This window comes from Aulonocara stuartgranti (assembly GCF_965226115.1).
Source record: "Aulonocara stuartgranti genome assembly, chromosome: 10".
NCBI classification, from domain to species: domain Eukaryota; kingdom Metazoa; phylum Chordata; class Actinopteri; order Cichliformes; family Cichlidae; genus Aulonocara; species Aulonocara stuartgranti.
In genome coordinates, this window is record NC_138946.1 from 31,146,457 (window position 1) to 31,158,821 (window position 12,365).

General features: G+C 42.4%; 1 protein-coding gene across 7 annotated transcripts in view; it reads left to right on the top strand.

The window, feature by feature from the left end:
- The window catches only part of arhgap32b (Rho GTPase activating protein 32b), a 124,388-nt gene that overhangs the window by 71,626 nt on the left and 40,397 nt on the right, over nt 1–12,365 (top strand). The window contains exon 1 of one of the 7 annotated variants that reach the window (XM_082549180.1): nt 8,693–8,715. The exons of the other annotated variants lie outside the window; for them this stretch is intronic. The gene's annotated coding sequence lies outside the window, so the exon portion shown is untranslated. Of the gene's footprint in view, nt 1–8,692; nt 8,716–12,365 lie in introns of those variants that run through there. 7 annotated transcript variants of the gene reach the window in all.

The following is a 12,365-nucleotide window of genomic DNA, read 5'->3' on the forward strand; positions in this document are numbered from 1 at the left end:
CAGAATAGGTTTTACTTAAAGAAAGGAATCCTGGAACGTATCCCAGCTGTCATAGAGTGAGAGGTGGGGTACATCATGGACAGGTGACTGGCCTGTTGCAGAGTTTTCATCTGGATTATGATAAATGTGAATGTTTTATTTCATCACTTAGGGTGCCAACATTCAAAAACATCTTTTTTTTCCCCCCTCTATGTCTAACACATGTAGTAGTAGTGGTAGTAATAATAAGGACTAAATCTGTGACCTTAGCTACATCCTGGTGCCCTGTGGCTGCACAGTCATGTATGAGTTTGATTTGGCAGACATTGATGTTTTGGAGCAAACAGAAGCAGGAGTGATGGCTCCAAGTAGGACTCTTGTTTGTTTCTCTGCAGCTCTCATTAGGATGAGTAAGCCTTCCTTTCTTTTAATTGAACTAGCTTCAGGCGGATCTAGCGCAGACTTCACATCAAAGTGAGTGGTTTGAAAAAATGCAGTTTAGGTCATCTTGCTATGGGTGGCCATGAAAGTTTGTATTGATTTTGGCACAGTACTGTTGGTGCACTCTTGAGAATCTATTAAATGTCAAAACTTAGAAACCTATTAAGTTGGATGTAGAGAAGGTGGATGAATTGGTATTGATTAACCTTGTCTGACACTTTAAATCCTCTGTGCATTGGCTAAAACCATTCCTAAGAGAATGGATAAGTCCCTGCTGATATTTGTGTCATTCTGTGCTGCTGTGTATGCTGTCCTCCACTCTTTCTGAAGCTAGTGCTTGAGGCTGGAATCTGAAGTATGCAGAAGAGACCTCAGCCAACTGAATTCACTGCTGGTTATTTAATCTACTTGAGACAGATATGGTTTTGCACCAAATGATATACACGCCATCTAAAACAACGTTGATATCAGTGCATGCGATAAATGAAATGACAGGTGAACAGTTGGATGTGAGATGAAAGGGCAGATTTAGATACTCTGGTCAGACTGATTTTGTTCTGTTCTTATTGTATAGGTCACAGCAGTAGTCAAGGAGCTTTAAAAGGTAAAGACCCACAATATTAGATATATTACCCCAATAATTAGGTAATTCTTTATAAGCCAGCACATGGTGACGGTAGTGTGAAGCCTTTAAGGTTCAGGAAGAGGCAGCGCATACAGAGTTGAGGATAACAAATTGAGCAAAGCACAAACTGTAAACTACAGAAGGTGCTCAGTGCATCGTGGATGTTCCTCAGCAGCCCGAGCACCTGATCCAGCTCTAAGCTAAATGAATATTTTAATCCTAATGTTAAAAGTATCGATGTGTGTGTCTCCTGAAACTAAACTAGAAGCTGATTCCTCTCTAGAAGACTGATAGCTGAAGACTCGACCTTGTATTCTATATTAGTTGTTAATTTTTAATTAATACTGTTTGTCAGAATGGCTCTGGCCTTTCCTCTGTGACCTGGCACACTGTCACAGTGTGTTGGCCCATGCATGCACTGCCCCCCCATAGTCTGTGCCCTCCATGATGTCTCGGTTGAATCGCCCCAGCTTCTCGCTCTTCCTCTTAGCCCCTCCCAGCCTTGCAGGCCAAGGGCTGCATGACAAAGTCTGGAGCCAGAGACCAGCAAAGTAAATGTATTGACTTCATCACCACTGTCCCACTGTGCCTGCCAACTAGCCAGCCAGCACCACTCACCCTTATTGTTGCTCATTAGCCTAGCATTTTGCCCTGCCTTTTCCACATTGACCACACTGAAGACCACACTGTTACACATTTTACTAATAAAATGTGTGAGAGGGTGAAAGTCACACAAACAGGTCCTTTCCAGAAACAGTGTTAGTGGTGCTGACCGCTGTCATCTGTACGATTATTAACAGTATTTAAGTTATTCACAGGCGTCAGAAATGGCTAAAGGTTGTTGTGTGTGTGTGTGTGTGTGTGTGTGTGTGTGTGTGTGTGTGTGTGTGTGTGTGTGTGTGTGTGTGTGAGACAGTAACGGGCTGTTTCATTCTGTCATTTAGTCATTTCTGTTATGCATCTCTGTCTGGGGTGCAGTTATAACACTGTAATGTAAAGTCTCCAGAGATAAGTTGACATGGTCACAAAAAACAGGCAAGCACGTGGACGGCTGCTCGGACTGCCTCACTCACCGTCTGATGATGAAATTTAGGTCATCAGACCCACACTTGGTCTGTGCTCACAATCTGTGCTTCTCTTACACTATTTGAAGCCTTCGGCCTTATTTTCTTCCGTTTTGGCTCATTATCTTGGTGTAGGATGAAGTCTGCATCAGCCAATCTGTTTGCCTCTGCTTCAACACGTTTCAACACAGTATAGTACACTACTACTACGAGCAGGACAGTACTCTCCCAGAAATGCATTAGAGGGAGTAGTAGTGCGATTTGTTCCAGCACCGCCTTTGTACACACACAACAGCACTGAAGACACTAATAGGACTGAAACACTGAACCAAGTACAATGCCATAAAGTGCATTATGGCAGACTTATAGTAAGAAACATTGAGTGTGACTTTTAAGGTGGATAATCATGGAAATAAACCAGTTTAACAGCTGTTAAGAGCCTTAACAAATATGGGAGAGACATGGTTTACAAAGTTATTAACCACATAAAACTTTACATTGGCATTTGTTAGTGTGTCAGCAGTTGGATGAGTGATTGAATGTTAGGTGTGTAATGTGAGCCCTAAAGTAACCAGTTCAAAACCAACCAGACAAATAACACGGTGCAGGGTGAATGGAGAGAGAGAGAAAGCTGAGGTATGCTCCGAGGAGAGTGGCCAGGTGCTCCCAGTTACCGCACCTACCAGCAACCTGGAAGACGACACGTACAAGCAAAACACAGCAGGCGCAGGCCAACGCAGAGGGCTGTCAGACACATGTGAAAGAGCGCCCCCTCTCTCATGCTGACGGTGGTTCAGGCAGTTATTGAGGGTGTGATTTGTGTGTGGGTGAATAACAGTAGCAGGGTGTGTGTGCAGCCATGTATGTGACGGAGACTGACGTCCCTCTCAGGGCTCCTTTAGACCGCCTTGCTGTGCGTTGCTGTACAGCTGATGTGTCTCAGCTGCTCCTGTGACAGACTAGAGGAAGGGTGATGAGGGCCTGTCTTTATTTGTCTCTTTTCTTACTCCTCCATTCGGCTTTCTAGCCATCTCCTGCTCGAGTCCATCCCCAGCATCGACACAAAATACGCTTCTCCTGCCCAGTCACCCCCTCTGCTCACAAAGCACCGTGAGAGATGCATTCCCTCCCCCCCAGTGGGACCCAATCCATCAGCTGCAGTACAACTCCAAAGCATACAGCCAGGCAACCCGTCATTTAGAAACACAGGACACTTAACAATAACCTGCAGGTTTTCTAATGGGTTTCCATCTGTATGATATTTAGGGTCATACTGTGTGGTTGCCTGGAGAAAACAGAATGAGGGCCTTGGCCGACAGAGAGATGATGTCAGACCCTTTGTCACATGTTCATTCAGAGGACCGCTCTCCACTGCCTGTGAGCTGAGGATGATGTAACGCTTGGATGCATTCTGCCCTTGTTGGGGAAACAAAAGACCAGCCAGAGCCCCCATACACACATACACACACACACACACACACACACACACACACACACACAATAACCATGAGACACAGAAATAATTTGAGCACCACAATGCTGTATGTCAGTGAAAGGTCTTTAGAGTTGGGTAAGAGTGCGCACACTCAAAGTTAAAGTAGTATAAAGCTGAAGAGTGGAGGTGAACTCAAAGGTTGAAAGGTCCTAAAAGTTTCAATAACAACAAATGTAACAAATGCATTAATAAATACTGTTAGACTTCAGCACTTTCCCTTTAACTAGAGCAGTGCCTGTTCAAGGGCAGTATAATAATGTTTTTATGCCTACATTCTACACATGTTACATGCATGCAAATACATCACCTGCTCCTGTGACAGACTAGAGGAAGGGTGATGAGGGCCGCTCAATTCCATTACCTATGGGGTAATGGAACTGAGGTAAAAAAAAGAAGAAGAAAAGAAAACATAAGGAAATGGCTTAAATTTTCATTACCATCAACACATCATCATCAGACAATCATGTTCTAAATTAATTTGTGCTGAGAATACACAAATACATTATATTCCAGATCAGTCCATTTTGAAAAATTTGAAGAAACATAACATAAATAACCACTTTTTTCATGCTGCAGTGGTTTAATAGGTCCTCTTTAGATTAATCAGGAGTGCTTTTGAGATCTTGGGTCTATTCCACATAGCTATGATGCTTTATGTCTTTATATTTTCTTTCTTTGTTGAGCTCAACTGGACGTATCAGACGCAACATTTCCTGTGAAGCAGAGGGAAAGCTCTCCCCACCAGCGACCATTAAGATCAGTTAATGTGTATCACATGCATGTGCGAAACAGGATTTTGTCATAAGGCAAATAGATCAGGTCTGCAGGCACATGTTCCCACTGTGCTGTTTTATATTTTATGATTTTCCCACAAAGAAGAAACATTACCGGTCCACTCTGTTCCCTGTACCCTGTCTTCCTATAACATTTGCAGCTCGACTGGGCTGATTGATTTCCCTTTCCGCCTTTACACTTGACAAACCACGCTGTCCTGTCCTGACCTGCGGGGCCTAGAGTGAGGTTAACTCCTAGAAGCGCTGAAAGCACGTTCACAAAGCCTCATTACTCATTTCTGCTCTTATAAAAATGAAGTTGGGCTTAAGACAACAAAGCTGCAAGCTTGTCATGGAGATACTTTTTCTTTGGTGTTTTCTGCATTCCAGTGTGAAACAGAATCATTTCAATGACATAAACCCAGGAAGAGAAGTGCTTGCATGTCCTCCTTTGTGTTCATCAGTTTTTTTTCGTCTATTTTGGGTCCTTGACCTGTGAAACATCGTCCAGTTAACTTTCTGCATTTGGACAAATATTAGCGTATTATTTGAAATATTAGCGATGCTGTGCTTTTGTCTTCACTCAGTGCAGGAGAGCCAGTGCCAATAAAGGTTGCTGTAACAGATGTTTCATTACCAAAGATGTTGATTACTGCTGTCATGGTCGTTTGGGTTTCGTGCAGATGTTGAGCTCACTGATGCACTTTTTTTCCCCAGAATGTTGTATTGACAGTCTGAAAATTCCCACCCTGTGTCTGGATTGTTCTTGTTTGATAATCTTACTTAAATTGAGAGTCCATGTTGTAGGTTCACTGCAGCAACATCCATTTTCAAATACCGCACTTCGAATCTTTTCCAGATCTTTTATGGGCTTCATAAAATAAAAAAATACTGAATGAAATGCACGCATCTTACCAGCTTTTGGGTGAATTTCCAAATTGTATTTAAGCTCCCAAAAACAGGAAACTGTTTAGAAATGACCAATTCCTGTCGTATTTTTGTTCAGGCCCTGAAATCAAAGCTGAGAGTTTGCATGTTCATCAAATAACTTGAATATGTTTGCATGTAAGTGTAAACAACGAATTGTTTTCAAGTTCCAAAATGTATAGATTTATAATCTGTGTGCAAATATATGTACGCTAAAGTAAGAAAAGGATTTTTGTTCCAAACCATCATCTCATCCCCTAACAGCGACCTCTCTCCCCCTGTTTAAATTCCATTGCTCTCCTCAGTACGGTTAGATCCCCATTTTTATTTTTATTTTTTTAGCTTTAATAATTTTAGATCCAGCTCCTTCACACTGCAGCAAAGGCCCACAGGCAGCCGTGCACTCAAAACCCCTTCAGCTCTACATCCGAGTAAAAATACTACAGTGTGAAAATGGTGCCACTGGAGACCCGCCATTTATTTTTAGTCATATTTTATGTTCTGCAAACTTCAGCCTGTAATCATAACACATTAATAAGAAGCTCTGACCTAGTGTACTGACATACACTTTAATAACTAGTAGAGAAATTTGATTTAATAAACTTCATTCTGTTTGCGTAGTAGCGCAGGCGAATTTATTGGCCTGACACTTTTGTGTCAGGTTCTTGCAGCCGTTTGGACCGATCAGCTCTGCAGCAGAGAAAACAAAGTAGAGCAATCTGGGCTGCCGAGCACTGCTGCTCTATTTCGATACATCAAAATAATGTTGGTATTTTATTTTGAAGTGTTATACGTATAATTAAAAATATCATAAATGCTTGATACCGATCACACTGTTATTTTTATTCACACATTAGGGTAGCGTTTCTGTCGAGCCATCTGTTTGCCACGTTGGTCTGGACTGAAATATCTCAGTATCTGTGTGATGGATTAGACACAATGTGTAATATGCATAAATATTTTCTAGGCAGTGTGGTTAGTCTTCAAGGCTCACCATGAGGTTAACCTTTGTAGCTCTTGGTGACGTGTCTCCATTGGAAGTGCGTGTTGCAAACAACTTTTGTCCGTCAGCGAGGTGTGTATAGTAGAAACCCCACACACTCAGTGCCTGACTGCAGTTCTTTTCAACCTAACTTGGGTGTCTCTAATAACTAATTTTAGAGTCAGAAACAAAACTTGAGATTTCTCCACTGCTGTATTTTCTCCATAGCCAACACAGGAACGTGGGAAATAGTTGTGTTCAATCAGTGCTTTTAGCTTTTTGTGTCTGCAAGTTGGACTACAGTGATGTTTCCTGGAACAATAATATCCGACCTCTGCGCATGTGGTTTGGATAAATCAGTCCAACCTGTCACTGGCACAGCAGAGCAGAGACAGGATGAACTGGGTCATCATTGGATTATCATTTGATATTCATAAGCAGACTTATAGTAGAAAACGAAGTGAAGCTGTTCTCCAGCAATCGGTCAGAGCAGGCGTCTCAGCTGAGCAGCTCACGGCTTATGTGGAAATCTGTGTTTTTATGAAGGCTTAGAAAGTTTTGGCTCAGTGGTGACTGCTGTCACATTGCCCCATTCCTTTGGTAAAAGATAGTGCAGCAGGTGGTGTTAGAGATATTATTTGTGATCGTCACACCATCTTGAGAAATCTGCGTAGAAGGACCGGACACACACACACACACACACACACACACACACACACACACACACACACACACACAGAGCAGTGTACTTCTAGGGTTTGGCACACACACTTCCCACTGCTGCTCTCCTTCGGCGTTGTGCACGCCTTCTGAAGAACCCTCCCCCTCTCCACTCCAGCGTCACTAAAAACAGTCGAGAGCTCGTCAGTGCCATCACCACCACCTGTCCACTCACCTGCCTGGCACCGCCCCTTGAGCTCACTGCACCACCCCTCCCCTGCAGCTGAGCCAGGGACCACACCTCCGCCACTGTCCGTACCCATAAGTTGAATTGGACTGTGTGGATATTTGAACTGTTTGTTTGCATGTTTTTCACGCAGAACTGGGAGAGACTTGCACCCCCCCATGCGGCTCTGTACCCTCGTGGCTATTACCTTTTTGGTAAGCCAGGCTGTTTGCAGTCTCTTTTTAATCCATCTTATATGTGGATGGTACACGTGAAGTTGCCACAGCTGATTCAACTTCTGCTTCAGTTTTTTTAAGGTAGCTGGCTGGGAGCAGACCCTTTAGCAGAGCGTATTTTTGGTGACTCTATTTCTACTTTGCAAGTGGGGTAGGCTGGGAGCTTATTTAGGTTATTAGGTTATATGAATAGCTTCCCATTATTTACTGCATTTGCAGATCATCACTTATTGAAAAGCTTAATTGGGTGCATTTTGAAGTTTGACAATGGGAAGTCATGGTAATTGTGTTCTTGGAAGAGCTGAATGTCTCCTCAGTAGATCACTTTCAGTCAGATGCCACTTTGCTTGAGGACAGCACAGCGAGGACTGCAGATGTGGAAGGAGGGAAAACAGCTCCCTGGCAAGTGCACACACACCCTCTCCCCTCCCTTTCCTTCTCCTCTGCTCCTCTCTCTCTCCATCCCTGCTCTTTGTCCTGGGAACATACCAACCAGAGAGGGTTAAGAGGAGGAGAGAAGGGGGAGGGGTGATCCAGCATGTCAGACAGGGAAGAGGAGGAAAAAAGAGAATAGCATGTGGTGCAGGACACAGAGAGCAGACGGTGAGGTTGCCAGAACAGGACTGAAGAACACATCTTTCTTTTTGTTTTGTTTTTTGGACATTTAAACCAGGTTGTTTCCATTTATGTTTTGCTGCTGCTAGTCAGATTTTCAAAGTTGTGTTGGGTGCCAGCCTCCAGAGAAAGAAGGTTTAAAATTGGGCATCCCAATGGTAGAATGGAAGAGAAGGCAAAATGGAGGAGATGAAAGCTGTCCCGTTGAGTAATCCACCAAACCGGCTTTCATCCTCTAACACCAGCTGCTGATGATATTGTTGCCCCCTCCTCTCTCTTTCTCTCTCCGGATCCCACACTGGGAGTGCTTACACTGTATGTGAAAGAAAGTGGGGAGCTGACATTTACGTCCCGCCAAGGGGAATTGTGCTCCGTGGCGGAGAAACCCAAGCTTGGATGTACATTCTTAGACTTGAGGAACAGAGACTGGACAGGTGTTGGAGCGTTAAGGAGCTGCATGAAGGGAAGGAACGTAAACCAGAGCTGACCTACTGTAAGTATGAGGGCTTTTTCTGCCCTTTCAGTTCTTTCTGTAACAGTGTTCTGCTGCTGCGGTTACAGAGCTGTGCTTCCCCGTTGTCCTTGTGTGCCTGCAGGACTCGTGAAAAAAAGCTTGTGGCCGAGATATCGGTGTGGCACTGCATGCAGAAACCTTTGTTAGAGCGACAGCTGAGTTTAACACGGATCTCCAAGTAAATGTCTTTGGAAAATGATCAACGTGAAAGGGCTTTTCTCTTTCTTTTAGGAATTCCACAGGCCAGCTTTTACAACACTGTAAACAAGAACAGCTGAGGGACAGACCATCCAGTGATATATATTTTTCCCCAGTATGACCATATATAGCACAGCATGACCACAGTGAGGAAACCAGTGTGGGTTTTTGTTGTTGTTTTGACTTTTTTTTGTGTGTTTTTCTTTTGATTTTCATGACATTGATCCAAATCCTTCATGTCAGCCTTGTTGTTATCTGTGGGTAGGTTTTGAACTTAAACCAGTATATCCAGAATTCTTCAGTATTTCTCATTTCCTGTGAAAGGCAGTCTGTTCCTATGCTATTATTCTGGAGCTGTGGTTTTTGAAACCATAGTTTGCCAAGTACTGGCAAGATTGCAGCTGCCTTTGTGGTCACAGGGACAATGTGTGCTAGTGCAGCACAAGTTGGATTGAAAGCGAATTGCAATGTGGCGAGCTGCAGGAAATGCAGAAAACAGGCCTAGAATGGTAGGTAACGTGTGCGGCATGCTTCCCAGTTTGGGTGCATGGGAGCATTTGCAGGTTCTCTTCAAAAGTTCTTAATAAAAGCAGACGTGCTTGCTGAAATGGCAAAACTGCTGCCTTTGTTTTGAAAACCTTCATCACAGCTGAAAATGTCTCTGGGGTGCTCACTTCAGTTCTGTTGTTTTTCAGCTGGGAGCCAACCTGCAGTTCACTTACCCCCAGCCTCGTTTATTCAGTAGATGCTATCTGTAATTTCTACATGCTGTCAGCAGAGATGATCATCGGGGACTTGGGAATCACAGCCAGGGTCTCTCTAACCGTTGTCATCATAGTTTGAGAAAGTGTCTTTCTGGGAAATAAAACAAAAGTCTGTGTTTTGTTCATACACAGTGTGAATCATATTAGGTGTAATGTTCTAGAAACTAGTGTTGAAGTGGTTTTGCCATTATTAGTGTACAAAACTGTAGAGAGAAACAGACATGTAGTCTCACCGCTCACCGTGCCACAGATATTTTACTGGTGTTCCCCTGTGGTAACCAGGAAATCAGCATCTAGCTGAATTACTGCTACCTTCTGATGATAAAGACCTATTACATCATATCATGCACTAGTAAAAAAAAACAGGGAAAATATATTTAAAAAACATTAACAAACCATAGAAATAATAAGACTGTTTGAGTATTTAAAAGATTTTGGAGCCATTGTCCTGCTATAGGGAGGCTGCTGCCTTTGTGCTTGGTCTGCAGCTTGGTTTAGGTGTTTGGGAGATATCAAAGTGATATTCACATGAATCACAGGGCCCGAGGTTTCCCAGCAGAACAGATCATCAATATATTCAATTCACCAGTCAGATTTTGTTGTTGTGGTTAATGTGACAGCTGCCTGGAAGTTAAGAAATCCTTCGCTTTGTGTTTACTTTGTGTTATTTTCTGAGCATGTTAGTATTCTGGCTTCAAACCCAACAGATCTGACTCTAAGCTTGGAGTTTATTCCTCTTTTTACCGGCCTTGATTTGCTATACAATAGATTTTAGCTACATAAGCCTCTGTGACTTATTGTAACCCTGCTATTGCTGTGCTGGCATTACTTTGCAGTATTGTTTGTTTCTCAGGTAATATTAGCTGCTGTATGTATATCCCTGCCACAATCAAGGTGATCCTGAGATTGCCACTGAGAGGCATGATGTTCTCTTTGTTCACAGTATCATCTTCTTTACATAACATTTTTTTTAACCTTTAAGTGTTTTGTGACCAGAAAGTTCCTCATCATCCCAAATTGAGTCGTAACCGTTCACATGCACATAAATGTATTGCAGAAACAGCACAGAGCCTTTCGTGTGCTGGATGGAGTCCCACAGTTTGCATGACAACACACTCGGATATTGCTAAATCAAAAAGTTCCACAGTGACTGCACCCTGAAGCATTTCCAAAAGAACTTTGGGTGCAAAATATTGATGCTCAGCAACATCATGTGGAACAACTTATAATCACACATACACACCACTTGCTTAAGAGCAGAGCAGAGTAGCACTTTAATGTCCCTGAGAGGCAATTTGGCTTATACACAGCAATCAGTAATAACAAATACATACAAGCACAGCAATAAATTGAAATAAACAGTGAACGCAAAATACACAAAAACTGAAAGAAGCCAGAAACCAGACAAAATGGCTTTTGTTTAAAAAGCCAGTACCTGATGGATTGAATGACCTCATGTCTTTCCTTTTTATTGCTGAGAAACAACTTTACCAAACAAACCCTGACAGTAACAGTCACATAAAAGTCACTAAGACAAAAGACTGCATGGAGCAGTATTATGGGGTTGGATAGGATAAAGAATGACCTCATATGTATAACTGCCACTTCTAAGGAAGTAGAACCTCCATCAAGTAAACTGAACTTATCCAAAAGGCGGCTTTTAAATTTGCAGCAGTGCTTTCACACTTCCTGCATTTTCTGTTTTTTGTCAGATTGTGATCAACAGATCATGAAAAAAACAAATCTTCAAAATAAAGAATACTTTGATAATGACATTGATGAATCATTTATAAACACTAAAAATGTTGTCAGGTTAGACGATACAGTCATACTGGTGACACTAGTGTCCTAGTTCTAAGTTGATAACAGCCTGTTTTATCGATTGGTCCATGTGTGCAGTCCAGACCAAAATACTTTTAAAAAGCCAGTAGATCAATACCACGTCTCGCCCTGGTCCAGTCACCACTGAGCAGCTGGACTTTAGATGGGTTTTTATGTTGTTTTTGTTGTTGTTTGTGTGTTTTTAAGCAGTGTGAGCAGCCGGTGACACGCCATTCATTTTTACACCATCAGCCCAGTTCGTGATAACTTTGCCAATTTATTACTTAGCAAACTAAGTATTTCCTGATACCTGGAAAACCAAAACTTGCATCAGCCTCAGATGATTTCTGTGAGGCCAGGTGATTAGCCAGATTCTGCATTGTCTGACTCAAAACATATAGGATCATATCTATGCTTTATCATCTAAGGAGGCTTTCCTTAACTAAAGCAGAGAAAACACAAAGGAAAAGGAGAACGTGACCAGTTTTTGGATAAATTGTCATCCTCTTCCTCCTCCTCACCTCAAGCCTGATCTCCTGAACTGAAGTCAGGTTCAAACATACGAAAATGTGCGTAAACGAGCTCATTGATTCCCGTTGTTGTCAGCCAGAGCTGTTGGTCCTACAGCAGCCACTGTAACTAGGATTAACTACTGACATCTATTGGTTTTACTGTAACAGTTGCATGCAGCCTTCTTTGTCTTTGGGTACCCGCAATCTCTCTTTTTGTGCCCATCACCACCTCTTCTCTAGATTTTTGTTGCTGTTTTTCACTTGAGTTGTATTTTTACATGATATTGAATCATGCTAATCAATGCTAACAATCCAAGATCAAAAGTATTGACAGAAATACTCTTCTTTTGTTTAGTTCTGACTCCGATGTTAACAGGTTAATCGAAGGTAGCATTTTACTTTACTATCATGAAAAACATTAAATGCTGATGTTAACATGAACACTTTTAGTAGATTTTTTTTTAAAAAACAGTTGAAAATTTCTCCACGTCCCATCCACGTTTGGGACCTCTTTCTCCTGTGGACTTGTTCCA